A 19,965-nucleotide genomic window follows, 5' to 3' on the forward strand; every position below is an offset into this window, starting at 1 on the left:
GACACCTTCAAACAAATAATTAAGTCTCAAATAATGCCCTTCTTTTGCTCGTCTCGCCATCTTTGCCTTTCTGCTGGCAGTCCTGGCTACCCTGCTACCCATTTCAATAACATGATAAATGTATCCTATTGCTGGCCCTCATGTCAGATGACATCCTGCTGTAGCTTTATGATGTCAGGGCACCATTTGACCAATCGTCATGGGTGACAATTACACAGAACAAGGAGGCATTAAGAATTCCGCACTAGGTAACGCTCTGAAATTATGACTGCAGGCCAAGTAGGAGGTGTAATGGGAAAGGACTCTTCAACATTGAAGAAATTGGTCTCCCCATTTGAAAGGGGGCTGGAGGTACAAGAACACAGAGTATCCTAAAGAGCAACCCTTCTTGAGTATGAGTCCCACTTTCAGTGTGAAGGGAGGAAGGTTAAAATAGCTTCTCCCCATGTGAGAGAAAGTCAATTGCTCTAATATAGGGGACCTCATTCCAGCCTCAAAGACATTCATTTAATCTGATGACCTATTACTAGCACAAGTAATGAAAGTATGATTGTCAGCCTTGTAGACAGTAAATGTCTTTGAATAGCTATCATGATGCCCTTAGCGCCATCCATATGGCTTCAGTCTTGATAAATAATTTTCATTCGGAAGACGCCACTAAAAGGAGCAGAGATCCGTCACATGCTATGCACTTTTTTTTAGGACCAGCAAAATGATAAATTTAGAGTTTGACTCACCATGTACATTGTTAAATGAAGCAGAGGGCTGCTGAAGTTTTTTTTTTTCTCTCAGCAACTCTGAGAAATTTTCTTCTGCAACACTCCCTCTGCTGGTCATTCAATATAGTCTGCAAATGGAAAAGTCCACTGTTAGTCTATTAACAGAACTTGAATATTACCAAACTAATGCACCACAACAACAATCAGTTTTTGGTAAATGGTTATCAATCAGTACTATGACGTCTGTAACATGGTGAAAATACATAGCTCAAAAAGAATTCAAATCTCTATTTTATTTTCAACCTAGCATACCTTTCCATCAAAAAGCCTCCGTTGCTACCACTCTTTATACAACTTTAGCATCTATATTAGAACGTAGATAATAATATATCTAATTGCTATCCAAGTGACAGCGTACCCTGCTCATTGCAATTCTGTTAGGTTAGAGTACACCAATGACCATTAAGGGATCTGATCAGTTTATGGAGGAAGGTTTATGCTACAGTTAGTGGTAATGAGAAAAACTATGAACCACAGATTTGGACATCTCTGCATTCTTGCACATCCCTATCAGTTATATAGAGAACCTGAGAATATTGTGATCACCGACACCTTCAAACAAATAATTAAGTGTCAAATGATGCCCTTCTTTTGCTCGTCTCTCCATCTTTGCCTTTCTGCTGGCAGTCCTGGCTACCCATTTCAATAACATGATAAATGTATCCTATTGCTGGCCCTCATGTCAGATGACATCCTGCTGTAGCTTTATGATGTCAGGGCACCATTTGACCAATCGTCATGGGTGACAATTACACAGAACAAGGAGGCATTAGGAATTCCGCACTAGGTAACGCTCTGAAATTATGACTGCAGGCCATGTAGGAGGTGTAATGGGAAAGCACTCTTCAACATTGAAGACATTGGGCTCCCCATTTGAAAGGGGGCTGGAGGTACAAGAACACAGAGTATCCTAAAGAGCAACCCTTCTTAAGCATAAGAGTCCTGTGGTGACGGCTTCAATAAACAGGCGCAGCCGTCACTTATAAGAACAGAAGTATTTATTCAGCTCAAGAATCACACCTGCGACCTCAGCCACAGCCTTTCCGTAGCGCTCTCTCCCTCAGAGTCCCCGGTGCTCGCCTTGGAACGCTGGTCGCGGTGACATTCTAAAGGATGTCACCGCGAGCAGCACCATCACACGCGGAGCAGCCGGGGGGGGGCAAAAGAGGGAGATACCACACATCCCCCTTCCCTGCGGAAATAGAAAAACATTAGATAAAACAATGTGTAGAAACCAGAGGAAGATTAAGACCTAAACATTAGGTAGAATGGCAACAGTTACATCATCACATATTGATCAAAGCGCTTGGGAGGTCTGGTCACTCTCCTGTCAGGCCTGTGGCCTGGATGAGAAACACCTGACGGTCTCCTGACAGTGAAACCGCTAACCTTCCTAGGGCCACACTCCCCCCCCCCCCCCCTTGCACCTTCTGGGACCTCTACAGGAGGGTGGTACTTTACAACTCTCCCTAGGTTCCATATTTTCCCTTCTTGGGGTTTGACTGCATTCTTGAAGAGCTTAGTGATTTTCGTGGGGCTGCTGTACTCTGACCAGCTTGCCTTCCCTGTGGGAGCTTTGATCTTGATATTGTCACCTACTTTGAACTCAACCTCCCGTGTGGCCTTGCGTTGGTCGTAACCTTCCTTCCTCGCCTTCATGGCTTGTTCATGTTTCTTCAAGCTTTCCTTTTCTTTGGTTCGGTCCGACCACCCCTTATGCCATTCCATCCACCCCGGGGCAAGCTTAGTGTTGGGTGTCCTTGCGCGGAGCAATTCGAACGGGGTGACGCCCGTCGTCTGATGCGGCGTGAATCTGTATGCTTCCAGACGCCTCCACAACTCTTCTTTCCAGCTTATTCCACTTGCTTTGGCCAGCTGGATGCTCTCCTTGATGGTTTTGTTAAAGCGTTCGACCATGCCGTTGGTTTCTGGGTGGTATAACGCGCATCGCTTGTGCCTGATGCCTCTTTCTTCCAGGAAGTCTTCCATCTCTTTTGAGCATAGCTGCACTCCGTTGTCGGTGAGGATGTTGCTTGGGAGCCCCTCTCGGATGAATACTTCCTGTAAGAATCCGATGACAGTTTTGGTTGTGACTTCACTGACGAGTTTTATCTCTGGCCACCGGGAATACAGATCTACGAGCACAAGAATGTAAGGCGTTCGCAGCTCTCCGGTCATGGGGCCCACGATGTCCAAAGCCAGCTCGTCCCAAGGTCCTGACGGGGGCGGCCTACATACCATGGGTGGTGACTGTTGCTTCAAAACCTTGTCACTGTTACAGCACAGTATGCACTCTCTGATTCTCCTTTCGGTGACCAGGTCCATGTTCGGCCACCAGTAGCTTTCCCTGAGCCTTTGCTTGGTTTTAGTGATACCTAAGTGCCCTTCGTGAGCTATCTCGACCAGGTTGTCTCTCACCGTTGCTGGTGGTACGAGTCTTGTTCCCCTGAACAGGCATCCGTCAACAATGGTTAACTCGTCCTTAACAGCCTGGAAAGGCCGCAGGTCTTCATCACGTTTGTCCCCGTGCTTCCATCCATCTCTCACTCTTCTGCAAACTTCTTCCATGGTCTTGTCCTCTTCTTGTGCCTTTCTCTACGTTTCTTCACCCAACGCCTTCTGGATGGTGCAGACATTCTCACCCATGAATCCTTCTTCATCTTCATCTGTTCTGTCTCGCATTTCACTTGCTTCTACTTCGCTGACAAGCCTGGACAGGCAGTCAGCTGCAAGGTTTTGTGTTCCCGGGACATACTCGACATTGAATGTGTACTCCTGGAGACTGACCACCCAACGCCTTATCCTGCTGGAGATGGCATCTAAACCCTTCTTGCTGAACACTTCTACCAGCGGTTTGTGGTCGGTTCGGAGGGTGAACTGCGTACCCCACAGGAAGTCTCTGAATTTGCCTACTGCCCAGGACACCGCCAATGCCTCCTTTTCAATGACTGAGTAGTTGTTCTCAGATTTTTGGAGTGACCTTGAGGCGAAGGCCACGGTTTCTTCTCCTTCCACACCTTTCTGGGTAAGGACCGCTCCCAACCACTTTGCACTAGCATCAGTGGTGAGGATGGTTGCCCGGCCGGGCATGTAAGACCTCAAACTAGGGGCTTCCGCAAGAGCTCTCCTTACATCCTCGAACTCGCTCTGGCATTCATGGCTCCATCTGAATTCGCTTTCTTTCTTCAGCAACAGCCTGATGGCATACGTCCTGCCTGCCAAGTTTCTGATGAACTTTCCATAAAACTCCAGCATCCCCATGAATGATTTGATCTCGTCTTTGTTCTTGGGGGGTGGCAGATTCACAATGGTGTCCTGGAGCTCGACCTTGGGACGTATGCCTTCTGCTGTAATCTTGTGTCCCAGGAAATCCAACTCGGCACAGCTAAAGACACATTTGTTCTTCTTCACGGTGAGACCCTGGGACAAAAACCTCCTCAGTACACATCTCAGTCTCTGATCATGCTCAACTTGGTTCTTTGCAAACACCAGCACGTCATCCTGGTAACACAAGACGCCAGGGATGCCTTTCAGGAGGGTGCCCATGATTCTTTGGAAAACGGCTGCCGCCGAGACTAGGCCGAAAGGCATCCTTTTGAACTTGTAAGCACCCATGGGTGTCACAAAAGCGGTGAGTTCTTGAGACTCCTCGTGAAGTTTTATCTGGAAATAGGCCGAGGTGAGATCGAGGGTGGAAAACACCTTGGCACCCTCTAACATGCTCATCATTTGGGTGATGTTCGGCAAGGGGTATCGGTCAACGACGACCTCTTTGTTGAGTGCCCTCAAATCAATGCAGAGCCGGACTGACCCGTCCTTTTTCTTCGCTGCCACAATGGGCGCCAACCATTCGGTCGCCTCCACTGGTTCGATGACTCCAGCCTCGCACAGTTTCTCCAGTTCAGTTCTGACCTCCTCCTGAATGGCTATGGGTAGTCTTCTGACTTTCGCCACAACGGGCTTGGCATCCTTTTTCAATTTGATTTTGTGACAGTAGTTTTTCAAACATCCAAGCCCTTCCCTAAACACTTCCTCAAATTCTCTTGTGATGTCAGCTTCACCTTCCTGTATCTCTTGTATCAAAATCTGGGGATTGCTGTTGGGATTGAGGTACACTCCTAACCCCTTTTGAGCACGCCACCCCAAAATGTTGTCCCCCACAGTGGATACATATACTTTGGAGACAGTAGACCTGTTTCTGTACTCAATTTTACTCAGGAAGTACCCTTTCATGGAGATGGGGCGCCCCGCATACCCTCCTGGTCTCAGGTCTAACCTCCTCAAGATTATCTTGCCTTTGGATACACGTGAGAACTCTTTGGCATTAATGATGGTTATTCGAGAACAAGAGTCAAACAATGCATCTAGATCAACATTCCCAACTTTTATGGTGTCTTTAGGACTATCAACTTGTTCCTCATCAACCTGTGCTGTAACTTCCTTACACAAAAGGTTTCTGGGACCTGGTGCCTTCAACTCTTTAAATTGCACAACAAATTCGTCACTCACCACATTCGTTCTGTCTCTACTCTGTCTACTGGCCCCCTGCCCACTCTTGCAAAATTGCCTGAAGTGGCCCTTCTTGCCACACTTGTTACATGTGAACCTGAGGGCGGGACACTCCTTGTCGTTGGCTAGGTGCCCTTGTTTCCCACACCTATAGCAGGCACCTTTGTATGACCCACCCGGTCTGCTTTCCTTCTGCTCCTTGCTCACTGCCTTCTGACCCTGCAGGTCAACACGAATTGGTCCCTAATTCTCTCCTCGCTCGCTCCCCCAAACTTGCACGTTGCAGCCAACTTCCTCAACTCAGACACAAAATCTTCTATGGATTCCCCATCTTTTTGAGCCCTCTTACCAAAATGGTACCTCTCCATAATTGTGCTAGTCTTGGGTAGGTAGTGCAAATCCAATTTCTTTAGACTAATTTCAAACTCATTCAGCCCTCTTGCCTCCTGTGCCCCTAAATCCGGGAGATGGTCTAGAACTTCCTCTCCTTCTGCGCCCAAGTAATAGGCCAGCAGTGCAACTTTTCTTTCAAGCCCCAGGTTGGGCCCACACACAGTAGCATAATTTAAAAAGACTTTTTTCCATTTTTTCCATAGGATGGTGGGGTCACCTGGGTTGGTTAGGAAGAAGGGTGGAGGGGTTACACTTTGCATGTTAAAACCACAATGGTCTAAGAGAGAGCTTAGGACCTGGCAGCCCGCACCAACCCTCTTGTAAGGCTAACGGGGAGCAAGGTGACCACAACGAGCCTGTGCTAAAGAGGTGTGTAAAGGGATACCAATAAAGGCCACTAACTAGCTACGGCAAAGTATCCCTCAGGGTCGAGGATACAGAACTTACAATTGGTGAATAATCAAGTTACAGCAGTATTCAAGAGTCTACATCCACGTGAGTAGTTGGAAAGGACATAGAATGTGTACTGATAACTTATTCAACCAGTAATATAATGGCACAATTGTTTAAACTTTCTTGCACGGCCCGTGCACCAAGGAGCTGAGACCAACTATAGGCAGAGGCAACGAGAGTCACCACCAGTTCAAACGCGAAGATTTCTCCTACTGCCAGCACAGTTCCAAAAGAGGTGGCAAAGACTCCTTCATTCACAACCACTGCCTAGTGCTGTAACCACCAACCAGTTCTTGATGAAACCTTAAGAAGACTCAGTCCAGTCGCATGTATTGCAACAATAACGTGTGGTGGAAATTCGCCTCGCCTGCCGTGCTGGTTCTAACACTCATTCAGAGGTGATCGGGGAGCTGCCACACATCCCCTCGCCTGCTACGTGGGCTTCCTCTGCAGAAGAGACTTCCCTGAAGGAGAGGTGGGGCACACGGGTCTCTTGCCAGTAAACGTTTCTTGAGCCTCAAAGCTTGCCGATGAATGACCATAAACTAGGCAGCTAATTATGCGCCAGATCCCTTTGCGCGTTGCTTGCGCTGAGCGTGCCCTCTCCAGGTGAAATGCCTACTCCTCGGCTAACTTTCACACATTTCCTGAGGTGGTGAAGTGAGTCACTTGCTTTGATTTCGCCTTCCTTCGCTACCATGCGGCGCTTAATTCAAATGCTAATGAGGCTCGGCTTTCAAGTGTAATGACACACGCTCTTCAGTCTGCAGCTTTAATTTCACGCTACACAGAGCAGTCAGGAAGGTCCTTTGAGCATGCAGGGAAGGCACACACGCGTTACCTTACTTCAGAGGGACGAAGTTAAGAGCTGACCCGTGGTCGCTCCTTCAAATACTCCGCTGGGCTCCGTTCCTGCCGCCTCTCTCCTTTTTCTCGTCCTATCCCTTCTCTGCGCTGCCGTCAGGGTTTCCACAGCAACACGATGCTCTTCATTAACAGCCGGCTGCAGACTCGAGTCAGCTGTTTACACCAGCGTGTTGAGGTCACAGGAGGTCACCCTCGTCGCCAGTGTGGTGACGGCTTCAATAAACAGGCGCAGCCGTCACTTATAAGAACAGAAGTATTTATTCAGCTCAAGAATCACACCTGCGACCTCAGCCACAGCCTTTCCGTAGCGCTCTCTCCCTCAGAGTCCCCGGCGCTCGCCTTGGAACACTGGTCGCGGTGACATTCTAAATGATGTCACCGCGAGCAGCACCATCACACGCGGAGCAGCCGGGGGGGGGGGCAAAAGAGGGAGATACCACAAGTCCCACTTTCAGTGTGAAGGGAGGTAGGTTAAAATAGCTTCTCCCCATGAGAGAGAAAGTCAATTGCTCTAATATAGGGCACCTCATTCCAGCCTCAAAGACATTCATTTAATCTGATGACCTATTACTAGCACAAGTAATGAAAGTATGATTGTCAGCCTTGTAGACAGTAAATGTCTTTGAATAGCTATCATGATGCCCTTAGCGCCATCTATATGGCTTCAGTCTTGATAAATAATTTTCATGCGGAAGACGCCACTAAAAGGAGGAGAGAGCCGTCACATGCTATGCACTTTTTTTTAAAGACCAGCAAAATGATAAATTTAGAGTTTGACTCACCATGTAAATTGTTAAATGAAGCAGAGGGCTGCTGAAGTTTTTTTTTTTCTCTCAGCAACTCTGAGAAATTTTCTCCTGCAACACTCCCTCTGCTGGTCATTCAATATAGTCTGCAAATGGAAAAGTCCACTGTTAGTCTATTAACAGAACTTGAATATTACCAAACTAATGCACCACAACAACAATCAGTTTTTGGTAAATGCTTATCAATCAGTACTATGACGTCTGTAACATGGTGAAAATACATAGCTCAAAAAGAATTCAAATCTCTATTTTATTTTCAACCAAGCATACCTTTCCATCCTAAGCCTCCGTTGCTACCACTCTTTATACAACTTTAGCATCTATATTAGAATGTAGATAAAAATATCTAATTGCTATCCAAGTGACAGCGTACCCTGCTCATTGCAATTCTGTTAGGTTAGAGTACACCAATGACCATTAAGGGAACTGATAAGTTTATGGAGGAAGGTTTATGCTACAGTTAGTGGTAATGAGAAAAACTATGAACCACAGATTTGGACATCTCTGCATTCTTGCACATCCCTATCAGTTAACCTATAGAGAACCTGAGAATATTGTGATCACCGACACCTTCAAACAAATAATTAAGTCTCAAATAATGCCCTTCTTTTGCTCGTCTCGCCATCTTTGCCTTTCTGCTGGAAGTCCTGGCTACCCTGCTACCCATTTCAATAACATGATAAATGTATCCTATTGCTGGCCCTCATGTCAGATGACATCCTGCTGTAGCTTTATGATGTCAGGGAACCATTTGACCAATCGTCATGGGTGACATTTACACAGAACAAGGAGGCATTAAGAATTCCGCACTATGTAACGCTCTGAAATTATGACTGCAGGCCAAGTAGGAGGTGTAATGGGAAAGGACTCTTGAACATTGAAGAAATTGGGCTCCCCATTTGAAAGGGGGCTGGAGGTACAAGAACACAGAGTATCCTAAAGAGCAACCCTTCTTGAGTATAAGAGTCCCACTTTCAGTGTGAAGGGAGGAAGGTTAAAATAGCTTCTCCCCATGTGAGAGAAAGTCAATTGCTCTAATATAGGGCACCTCATTCCAGCCTCAAAGACATTCATTTAATCTGATGACCTATTACTAGCACAAGTAATGAAAGTATGATTGTCAGCCTTGTAGACAGTAAATGTCTTTGAATAGCTATCATGATGCCCTTAGCGCCATCTATATGGCTTCAGTCTTGATAAATAATTTTCATGCGGAAGACGCCACTAAAAGGAGCAGAGAGCCGTCACATGCTATGCACTTTTTTTAAGGACCAGCAAAATGATAAATTTAGAGTTTGACTCACCATGTAAATTGTTAAATGAAGCAGAGGGCTGCTGAAGTTTATTTTTTTCTCTCAGCAACTCTGAGAAATTTTCTTCTGCAACACTCCCTCTGCTGGTCATTCAATATAGTCTGCAAATGGAAAAATCCACTGTTAGTCTATTAACAGAACTTGAATATTACCAAACTAATGCACCACAACAACAATCAGTTTTTGGTAAATGGTTATCAATCAGTACTATGACGTCTGTAACATCGTGAAAATACATAGCTCAAATAGAATTCAAATCTCTATTTTATTTTCAACCAAGCATACCTTTCCATCCTAAGCCTCCGTTGCTACCACTCTTTATACAACTTTAGCATCTATATTAGAACGTAGATAATAATATATCTAATTGCTATCCAAGTGACAGCGTACCCTGCTCATTGCAATTCTGTTAGGTTAGAGTACACCAATGACCATTAAGGGATCTGATAAGTTTATGGAGGAAGGTTTATGCTACAGTTAGTGGTAATGAGAAAAACTATGAACCACAGATTTGGACATCTTCATTCTTGCACATCCCTATCAGTTAACCTATAGAGAACCTGAGAATATTGTGATCACCGGCACCTTCAAACAAATAATTAAGTCTCAAATAATGCCCTTCTTTTGCTCGTCTCGCCATCTTTGACTTTCTGCTGGCAGTCCTGGCTACCCTGCTACCCATTTCAATAACATGATAAATGTATCCTATTGCTGGTCCTCATGTCAGATGACATCCTGCTGTAGCTTTATGATGTCAGGGAACCATTTGACCAATCGTCATGGGTGACAATTACACAGAACAAGGAGGCATTAAGAATTCCACACTAGGTAAGGCTCTGAAATTATGACTGCAGGCCAAGTAGGAGGTGTAATGGGAAAAGACTCTTCAACATTGAAGACATTGGGCTCCCCATTTGAAAGGGGGCTGGAGGTACAAGAACACAGAGTACCCTAAAGAGCAACCCTTCTTGAGTAGAAGAGTCCCACTTTCAGTGTGAAGAGTGGAAGGTTAAAATAGCTTCTCCCCATTTGAGAGAAAGTCAATTGCTCTAATATAGGGCACCTCATTCCAGCCTCAAAGACATTCATTTAATCTGATGACCTATTACTAGCACAAGTAATGAAAGTATGATTGTCAGCCTTGTAGACAGTAAATGTCTTTGAATAGCTATCATGATGCCCTTAGCGCCATCCATATGGCTTCAGTCTTGATAAATAATTTTTATGCGGAAGACGCCACTAAAAGGAGCAGAGAGCCTTCACATGCTATGCACTTTTTTTAAGGACCAACAAAATGATAAATTTAGAGTTTGACTCACCATGTAAATTGTTAAATGAAGCAGAGGGCTGCTGAAGTTTTTTTTTTCTCTCAGCAACTCTGAGAAATTTTCTTCTGCAACACCCCCTCTGCTGGTCATTCAATATAGTCTGCAAATGGAAAAATCCACTGTTAGTCTATTAACAGAACTTGAATATTACCAAACTAATGCACCACAACAACAATCAGTTTTTGGTAAATGGTTATCAATCAGTACTATGACGTCTGTAACATTGTGAAAATACATAGCTCAAAAAGAATTCAAATCTCAATTTTATTTTCAACCTAGCATACCTTTCCATCCTCAGCCTCCGTTGCTACCACTCTTTACACAACTTTAGCATCTATATTAGAATGTAGATAAAAATATCTAATTGCTATCCAAGTGACAGCGTACCCTGCTCACTGCAATTCTGTTAGGTTAGAGTACACCAATGACCATTAAGGGATCTGATAAGTTTATGGAGGAAGGTTTATGCTACAGTTAGTGGTAATGAGAAAAACTATGAACCACAGATTCGGACAACTTCATTCTTGCACATCCCTATCAGTTAACCTATAGAGAACCTGAGAATATTGTGATCACCGACACCTTCAAACAAATAATTAAGTCTCAAATAATGCCCTTCTTTTGCTCGTCTCGCCATCTTTGCCTTTCTGCTGGCAGTCCTGGCTACCCTGCTACCCATTTCAATAACATGATAAATGGATCCTATTGCTGACCCTCATGTCAGATGACACCCTGCTGTAGCTTTATGATGCCGGGGCACCATTTGACCAATCGTCATGGGTGACAATTACACAGAACAAGGAGGCATTAGGAATTCCGCACTAGGTAACATTCTGAAATTATGACTGCAGGCCAAGTAGGAGGTGAAAAGGGAAAGGACTCTTCAACATTGAAGACATTGGGCTCCCCATTTGAAAGGGGGTTGGAGGTACAAGAACACAGAGTATCCTAAAGAGCAACCCTTCTTGAGTATAAGAGTCCCACTTTCAGTGTGAAGGGTGGAAGGTTAAAATAGCTTCTCCCCATGTGAGAGAAAGTCAATTGCTATAATATAGGACACCTCATTCGAGCCTCAAAGACATTAATTTACTCTGATGACCTATTACTAGCACAAGTAATGAAAGTATGATTGTCAGCCTTGTAGACAGTAAATGTCTTTGAATAGCTATCATGATGCCCTTAGCGCCATCCATATGGCTTCAGTCTTGATAAATAATTTTCATGCGGAAGACGCCACTAAAAGGAGCAGAGAGCCGTCACATGCTATGCACTTTTTTTAAGGACCAGCAAAATGATAAATTTAGAGTTTGACTCACCATGTAAATTGCTAAATGAAGCAGAGGGCTGCTGAAGTTTTGTCTTTTTTTCTCTCAGCAACTCTGAGAAATTTTCTTCTGCAACACTCCCTCTGCTGGTCATTCAATATAGTCTGCAAATGGAAAAGTCCACTGTTAGTCTATTAACAGAACTTGAATATTACCAAACTAATGCACCACAACAAGAATCAGTTCTTGGTAAATGGTTATCAATCAGTACTATGACGTCTGTAACATGGTCAAAATACATAGCTCAAAAAGAATTCAAATCTCAATTTTATTTTCAACCTAGCATACCTTTCCATTCTAAGCCTCCGTTGCTACCACTCTTTATACAACTTTAGCATCTATATTAGAATGTAGATAAAAATATCTAATTGCTATCCAAGTGACAGCGTACCCTGCTCATTGCAATTCTGTTAGGTTAGAGTACACCAATGACCATTAAGGGAACTGATAAGTTTATGGAGGAAGGTTTATGCTACAGTTAGTGGTAATGAGAAAAACTATGAACCACAGATTCGGACATCTTCATTCTTGCACATCCCTATCAGTTAACCCATAGAGAACCTGAGAATATTGTGATCACCGATGTGAGAAGTTGGCCTGGTATGTGATGCTCACTAATTCTAGTGATCACCCTGTACCATGCCAAGCAACCCTTATGATGATCGGTTGTAAGTCAACCTTATAGACCAGTTATCCTAGTGGTAACGTGGACAAAGCAGCCTTAGGCTAAACTCTGAAAGGCATGTGAAGCCAGCTGTATTACCATACACAACCCCCTTGAATACCAAATGAAAGGACACCACACAGATATATATTGAAAATATATATATATATTTATTAACTATAAAATCCCCTGGACTCTTTATGAGCACAGAAGCACAAGCGTTAAACAAAACACAGTTTAAAATACACAAAAGTTGAACAATATGGATGAGCCCTAGGGGCCACCTAAACCATATACTAGGAAAGTGGTATAAGAGATACCAATCGATAGGGAAACAGGCCTAGGGCCTTGGAAATCGCTGGAGCTGTTCGGGACTAGCAGTGACTAAGTCAGGAAAGGCCCACGGGACTCGGGTGCAGTGTTTAAAGTGCACGCACTCACCAATGCAAAGTCTATGGTGCGTAAAAGTTAGAAAGTTAGTTAGGAACCTTCCCAGTGACCTAGAAAGATGAAACTTGAGACACAGGCCCTAGAGGTGTGTACCAGTGTGGGAACACCGGCGTTGCTGAGTTACCCCACCCACAGGAAGCAGGTGCATAGGGTCGAAGTCGTGTTGTGTTTCGTCACGCTGGTCGATGGTGCTTGAAACTAAAGATGCTGCAGGCGGCTCGATGTGAAGAGTTCCGGTGGATCCAAGGATGGATCTGAAGTTCTGAAGACCTGAAAGCAGAGGGGACAATGTTCAAAGTCAGTAGCCAGTGACTACCGTGGAACCAGATTGGAACCAGGAGATGTCGGGTGCAAACAGGCGTTGAGGTGTAGCTTCTCTCTGCAGCCACGTGGACACTGGGGGTCGAGGAAGTCCAGGAGTCGGTCACGAGCTGTCCCACGCAGGCTTCTCGCTGTTGGCGTTGTCGGCAACTTGATTGAAGCAAACAGGCCTTGGCTAATGCAACCCACGCAGGAGTCAAAAAAGGCTAATCACTCGGACCAGCAAGGTCAGAGCGGGTGCTCCTTTTTACAGAAGCGAGGGCAAGTCTGGCGCAACCAGACCCGCAGTGTAGTTCTTCGGTTTTGTTGCCAAGATGGCCGCTGACCACGTGGCTAGTGGCCGGGATGGCGCGTCAAGTGGCACAATGCAAAAGGGCCCCACGCAGATCGTGGAGATGCTGGGGGGCTGATCTTCGGTGCAAGGGCTGCACGGTGGTGGTGGTTCTCAGTTCTGAAAGCACAACATCGAGGATGCCTCTGATGCTGCGCAGTCAGCTTTTCGAGTGTCTTCCAAGAGGTCCGGTCCCAGGTCTCTCGGTGCCTCCACGGGTCCCTTCTTTGCAGGGACTGTGGATCGGGCTGTGAGAAGTCTGGGAGTTTGGGTCTTGTCAGGCTCTGGGCTCAGGCTCCGGCGGGAGGCGGCAGCAAAGCAGACGTCGAGTTGCTGGTTGGTGCTTGTGTTCACAGGGTGTCCACTCCTAGGCCACAAGGGAGATGCTCTTCAGTCTTCTGTGCAGCAGAATGTCGAAGTCCAGTCGTCTTCTTAGTTTAAAGTTGATTCAGAATGATCTGAGGTGCTAGGGCACTGCTCCTACTCTTATTCCCAATCTGAGGGGTGGATCACCTGCTAGGTCCCTCCTCTGGGTGGGACCAGAAAGGGTTCGGTTACAGCCCCTTTCCTTTGTCCAGCTCCTCGCCAGGCCTGGGTCTGGAATGTCCCAGGACCGGTTTGGACTGGCTTATGCACGGGGACACCTTGTGTGCCCCGGGCATGTCTCAATCTATTCAGCCCTGTCCTACCCAATACACAAAATCCTGTCTGGGGTGGTGCTCGCACCTCCCCAGGCAGGAAACCCTTTGTCCAGGCCCTCCTCGCTGGAAGGACTCCCAGCAGCAGGAGGTCAGACTTGTGTCTGTGGTGGCAGCGTCCATTTTGTGATGCTGAGGCTCTGGTTAACTTTAACCGGGGTTAAGGCTACACACATGTTGTGTCCCTGTAGAAGGGGGGGAATGCTATCCCCGTCGACAGAACTGTCGAGGGGATAGTATTTCAAATCGTAAGACACCTTACTCGACATGTTTTGATACAGCCAAACCGAAGTTAGCATATAACCGCGAGGATTATAATGCATTTAAGAGTATATGGTATGGCAATATCCCGGAACAGCTAAGGGAGCTGTTCCCGACAGCTGCAGACAGGCTCAGCTCATGCTAGAGCACCATCTCACATGTAACCACGCACTCTGCACCCAGGATTACAGGGGCCTTCCATAGGAATGGCTTACAGATTAACATGTGTCCAGTTAAGGTTAAATATAGGGATACTATATCCAAGTAAGAAGTGATTACACCAACTTACCCCAGCTGAGTGATCAGCCAGTTGTGTCAAATATGGAGGCCAGGCCAGGGGTGGCACAATACATGCTGCAGCCCCTGGTAGGCCTTCGAAACACCTATGCCCTGGGTACCTAGGGTACACTGTTACAGGGGTCAATAAGGTGAACCAGTTCCAAGTCGTAATGCACCTAGGGTGCATTGGCTGTAATTTAGAGAGAGAACAGCAGGCTGTGGGTCTTATTAGCAGGCCCACAGCCACATTAAGTCATAAACCAGTGAAGCAAAAAGCAAAAATTTGGGGTGACCATAGGATAGCAGACCCAACTCTCCTACACAACCCCCCCCCCCCCAAACGTAGGGACATTAGACTAACCTTGACCAGTTGTATCTTCATGTTCTAAGTGGAAGTACCTGGAGAGATCATCTGCGTTGCCATGGTCAGTCCCTGGGCGGTGCTCCACTGTAAAGTCCATCCCCTGTAGGGAAATGGACCACCTGAGTAGTTTGGGGTTTTCACCCTTCATCTGATTAAGCCATAAGAGGGGCTTATGGTCGGTCTGAATCTTGAAGTGAGTGGCACACAAGTATGGTCTCAACTTCTTCAGGGCCCACACCACAGCAAAGGCCTCCCTCTCAATGGCTGACCAACGTTTTTCTCTGGGGGTCAGCCTTCTGCTAATAAAAGCAATGGACACCTCAATTTTGCAGTTAAAAATTGACTCTTATGTCAAAGTGCCTAGCTGTAGTGTTTGCACCCTAGCTCCGCCAGCACCTAGGGAAACCTAGCAAACCTATACATTTTTAAAAACTACACACCCAGGGGAATTCAGGATGGGGTGACTCACTTGCCTCCCACCAGGTTCTGTTACCCAGAATCCCTTGCAAAAACAAATGTATTTTCCTCACATTTCTGTGGTGGAAAATTCTGGAATCTGCATGGATCAACAAATTTCCACCCACCCAGCGTTTTCCCAGGTCTCCCGATAAAAATGGTACCTCACTTGCGTGGGTAGGCCTAGTGGCTGCAAGAGTAAAAGGCCCAAATCGTATGGTGGAGACTTAAATTTTACCTTTAGCAAAACTACCTTGTTTTTGGGGGGGGGGGGGCCTGAGTTTTTGGCCATGGGCTCGGCGGCCATCTTTGGAAACTACCAAACCCAAACAGTTTTGCAAAGTAGACATCCAGGGGAGTCCAGGGAGGTATAGCATGTGGGGATGCCCCAACGTTTTCCTACCCAGAATTCCTTGCAAATCTTAAAATTAGGTAAAAAAACACTTTTCCATATATTTTTTCGGGGGATCTCCGTTCCAACACAAATATCCTACCACCATGCGTTCCCCTTGTTCCCTAGAGTAAAATGATAACTCACTTGTGAGGGTGGGCCAAGCGGAACAGGCCAAAAATGTAGTTTTAAGAAATTGTAGTTTTTGGGGATGTCAAATTAAGCACATAGAATTCTACTGTTTTAGGGTCATCCTAGTCACAGGATATTTGGCCCACCCACACAAGTGAGGTATCATTTTACTCGGGAGAACAAGGGGAACGCTGGGTGGTAGGTAATTTGTGCCGGCACGGAGATCCCACGAACAAATGTATGGAAAAGTGTTTTTTTTAACACAAGTTTAAGGTTCGCATGGAATTCTGGTTAGGAAAACGTTGGGGGACCCACACATGCCATACCTCCCTGGACTCCCCCGGGTGTCTAGTTTTCAGAACTGTTTGGGTTTGGTAGTTTCCAAAGATGGCCGCCGAGCCCTGGGCCAAAAACTCCGGTTCCCCCCCCCAAAAAAGAAAATAGTTTTGCTAAAGGTATTTTTTAAGTCTCCACCGTACAATTTGGCCCTTTTCCTTTTGCAGCCACTATGCCTAGCCACGCAAGTGAGGTACCATTGTTATCGGGAGACCTGGGGGAACGCTGGGTGGGAGGAAATTTGTGTGTGCCCAGTGATGCCACGCTTTCCCACAACGAAATGTGTGAAAAATTGGATTTTTTTTAGATATAGTTGAGGTTTGCAAGGGATTCTGGGTAAAGGGATGTTGAAGGATCCACGCAAGCCATACCTCCTTGGAAGCCCCCGGGTGTCTACTTTTCAAAAATGTGTGGGTTTGGTAGGTTTCCCAAGATCGCCGCCTAGCACGGGGCCAAAATCGCAGGTAAACCCACTTGCAAAAGCTGTTGGTTTTCCCATAGGCAAATTGCCTATGTCAAAACCATCCAACTTTTGCAAGGGGTGTTACCTGGGTTTTTGGCCCCGTCCTAGACAGCCATCTAGGTAAACACTGTAGGTTGCCTATGTGAAAACCAACAGCTTTTGCAAGTAGGGTTACCTGCATTTTTGGCCCCGTGCTAGGCGGCCATCTAGGGAAACCTACCAAACCCACACATTTTTGAAAAGTAGACACCCGGGGGCTTCCAAGGAGGTATGGCTTGCGTGAATCCTCCAACGTCCCTTTACCCAGAATCCCTTGCAAACCTCAACTATATCTAAAGAAAATCAGATTTTCACACATTTCTGTGTGGGAAAGCGTGGCATCACTGGGCACACACAAATTTCCTCCCACCCAGCATTGCCCCAGGTCTCCTGATAAAAATGTTACCTCAATTGCGTGGGTAGGCATAGTGGCTGCAAAAGGAAAAGGGCCAAATCGTACGGTGGAGACTTAAAAAATACCTTTAGCAAAACTATTTTCTTTTTTGGGAGAGGGGTACCTGAGTTTTTGGCCCAGGGCTCGGCGGCCATCTTTGGAAAATACCAAACCCAAACAGTTCTGAAAACTAGACATCCGGGGGAGTCCAGGGAGGTATGGCATGCGTGGGTCCCCCAACGGTTTCCTACCCAGAATTCCATGCAAACCTTAAACTTATGTTAAAAAAACGACCTTTCCATACATTTGTTCGTGGGATCTCCATGCCGGTACAAATTGCCTACCACCCAGCATTCCCCTTGTTCTCCCGAGTAAAATGATACCTCACTTGTGTGGGTGGGCCAAAGGCCTCTGACTAGGATGACCCTAAAACAGTAGAATTCTATGTGGTTAATTTGACAGCCCCAAAAACTACAATTTCTTAAAACTATATTTTTGGCCTGTTCCGCTTTGGCCCACCCACACAAGTGAGGTATCATTTTACTCAGGGGAACAAGGGGAACGCATGGTGGTAGGATATTTGTGTCCGCACAGAGATCCCACTAACAAATGTATGGAAAAGTGTTTTTTTTACTTAATTTAAAGGTTTGCAAGGAATTCTGGGTAGGAAAACATTGGGGCATCCACACATGCTATACCTCCCTGGACTCCCCCGGGTGTCTACTTTGCAAAACTGTTTGGGTTGGTTAGTTTCCAAAGATGGCCGCCGAGCACCGGGCCAAAAACTCAGGTCCCCCCCCAAAAAACAAGGTAGTTTGGCTAAAGTTAAAATTTAAGTCTCCACCATATGATTTGGGTCTTTTCCTCTTGAAGCCACTATGCCTACCCACGCAAGTGAGGTACCATTTCTTTTGGGAGACCTGGGGGATTGCTTTGTGGGTGGAAATTTGTTGATCCATGCAGATTCCAGAACTTTCCAACACAGAAATGTGAGGAAAATGCGTTCTTTTTGTAAATATTTTAGCTTTGCAAGGGATTCTGGGTAACAGAACCTGTTGGGAGGCAGTCGAGTCACTCCATCATGAATTACCCTGGGTGTCTAGTTTTCAAAAATGTATAGGTTTGCTAAGTTTCACTAGGTGCCGGCAGAGCTAGGGTTCAAAAACGAAAGGTAGGCTCTTTGCCAAAAAAGGTCACATTTTCACTGCGAAATTGAGGTGCCACCACGTTGCGTTTTGTGCTGTTTCCTGTCGCATGCACTAGGCAGACCCAGGAAAGTGAGGTACCATTTTTTTTGGGAGACCTGGGGGAACGCTAGGTGGCTGGAAATTTGTTGATCCACGCAGATTCCAGAACTTTCCACCACAGAAATATGAGGAAAATGCATTTTTTTGATGAATTTTTTAGCTTTGCAAGGGATTCTGGGTAACAGAACCTAGTGGTAGGCAGTCTAGTCACCCCATCCTGAATTCCCCTGGGTGTGCAGTTTTCAAAAATGTATAGGATTGCTAGGTTTCCCTAGGTGCTGGCAGAGCTAGGGTTCAAAAACGAAAGTTAGGCTCTTTGCCAAAAAAGGGCACATTTTCACTGCGAAATGGAGGTGCGACCATGTTGCGTTTTGCGCTGTTTCCTGTCAGACCCAGGCAAGTGAGGTACCATTTTTTCAGGGAGACCTGGGGGAACGCTGGGTGGGTGGAAATGTGTGTGAGCCCAGTGATGCCACACTTCCAAACACAAATGTTCCCCTTGAAAGCTCCCGGATGTCTACTTTCCAAAAATGTGTGGGTATGCTAGGTTTCCCTAGATGGCAACCAAGGAAGGAGTGAAAAACCCTTGTGACCCCCCCCTAGCTAAACCAATTAGGTTTGACAAAATTAGTGGTTTACTTGTGCAGCTTGACAATTTGTGCGCAATATTGCAAGGAAAATATGACGGACATTGTGAGTTTTGCAGGATATTATGGATACAACTAATTACTAGATTTTACCAGAGAGACACCACCATGTTGTCCCTTGGGTTTTCAAAAATATCTACAATTGGCAGGTTATTCGTAAGCGGAATGTACTCCTTGGCACAGAGACTAAGAAAAACAAGATCCCTACACAGCCATCTATTCCTCAAACACACACACATACTGGTTGGATTTGGCACGAGGGTGAGTGATGGTTCAGTATATACCAATGTATTAGCAAGTGATTTCACAAAAAATGAAATACACTGTTAATAATGGAAAGGACAAGAAACTGAACCATTGACTCACAGCTCGTGAGTTGTAAAGCCACGACAAGGCACCAACCGCTTTACAGGCCATTCATACACCTTTCATACAAGTGACACATACAAAACATTCACACTGCCAGCCGCGGACCCATCACATTACTACACTTCCACCAGCAGACAACGCCAATCAAGGGCCCATCACTTTCACACGCCCACATTCCTGACACAGCACCTACACAAACTCATGGATTACATGGAGTGGCGCTCAACCAGCACTGTGTGTAGTAACCAGCATTAAGTCACTTCCCACACACCGCCAGCCAAGCACCAGTCCACGCACACCACCAGCGAAGCACCAGACCACATACACCGCCAGTCAAGCACCAGATGACG

At 45.9% G+C, this 19,965-nt stretch overlaps 1 protein-coding gene across 1 annotated transcript in view; it reads right to left on the bottom strand.

Moving 5' to 3' along the window:
- LOC147688656 (uncharacterized) overlaps positions 1-19,965 on the bottom strand; it is an 88,585-nt gene that overhangs the window by 24,404 nt on the left and 44,216 nt on the right. The window contains exons 4-8 of the mRNA XM_086939960.1: positions 11,765-11,877; positions 10,440-10,548; positions 9,112-9,221; positions 7,784-7,893; positions 738-847 (exon numbers count right to left, since the gene is read on the bottom strand). The gene's annotated coding sequence lies outside the window, so the exon portion shown is untranslated. The remainder of the gene's footprint in view (positions 1-737; positions 848-7,783; positions 7,894-9,111; positions 9,222-10,439; positions 10,549-11,764; positions 11,878-19,965) is intronic.

This window comes from Lissotriton vulgaris, chromosome 10, assembly GCF_964263255.1.
Source record: "Lissotriton vulgaris chromosome 10, aLisVul1.2, whole genome shotgun sequence".
In the NCBI taxonomy this organism is placed as follows: Eukaryota; Metazoa; Chordata; class Amphibia; order Caudata; family Salamandridae; genus Lissotriton; species Lissotriton vulgaris.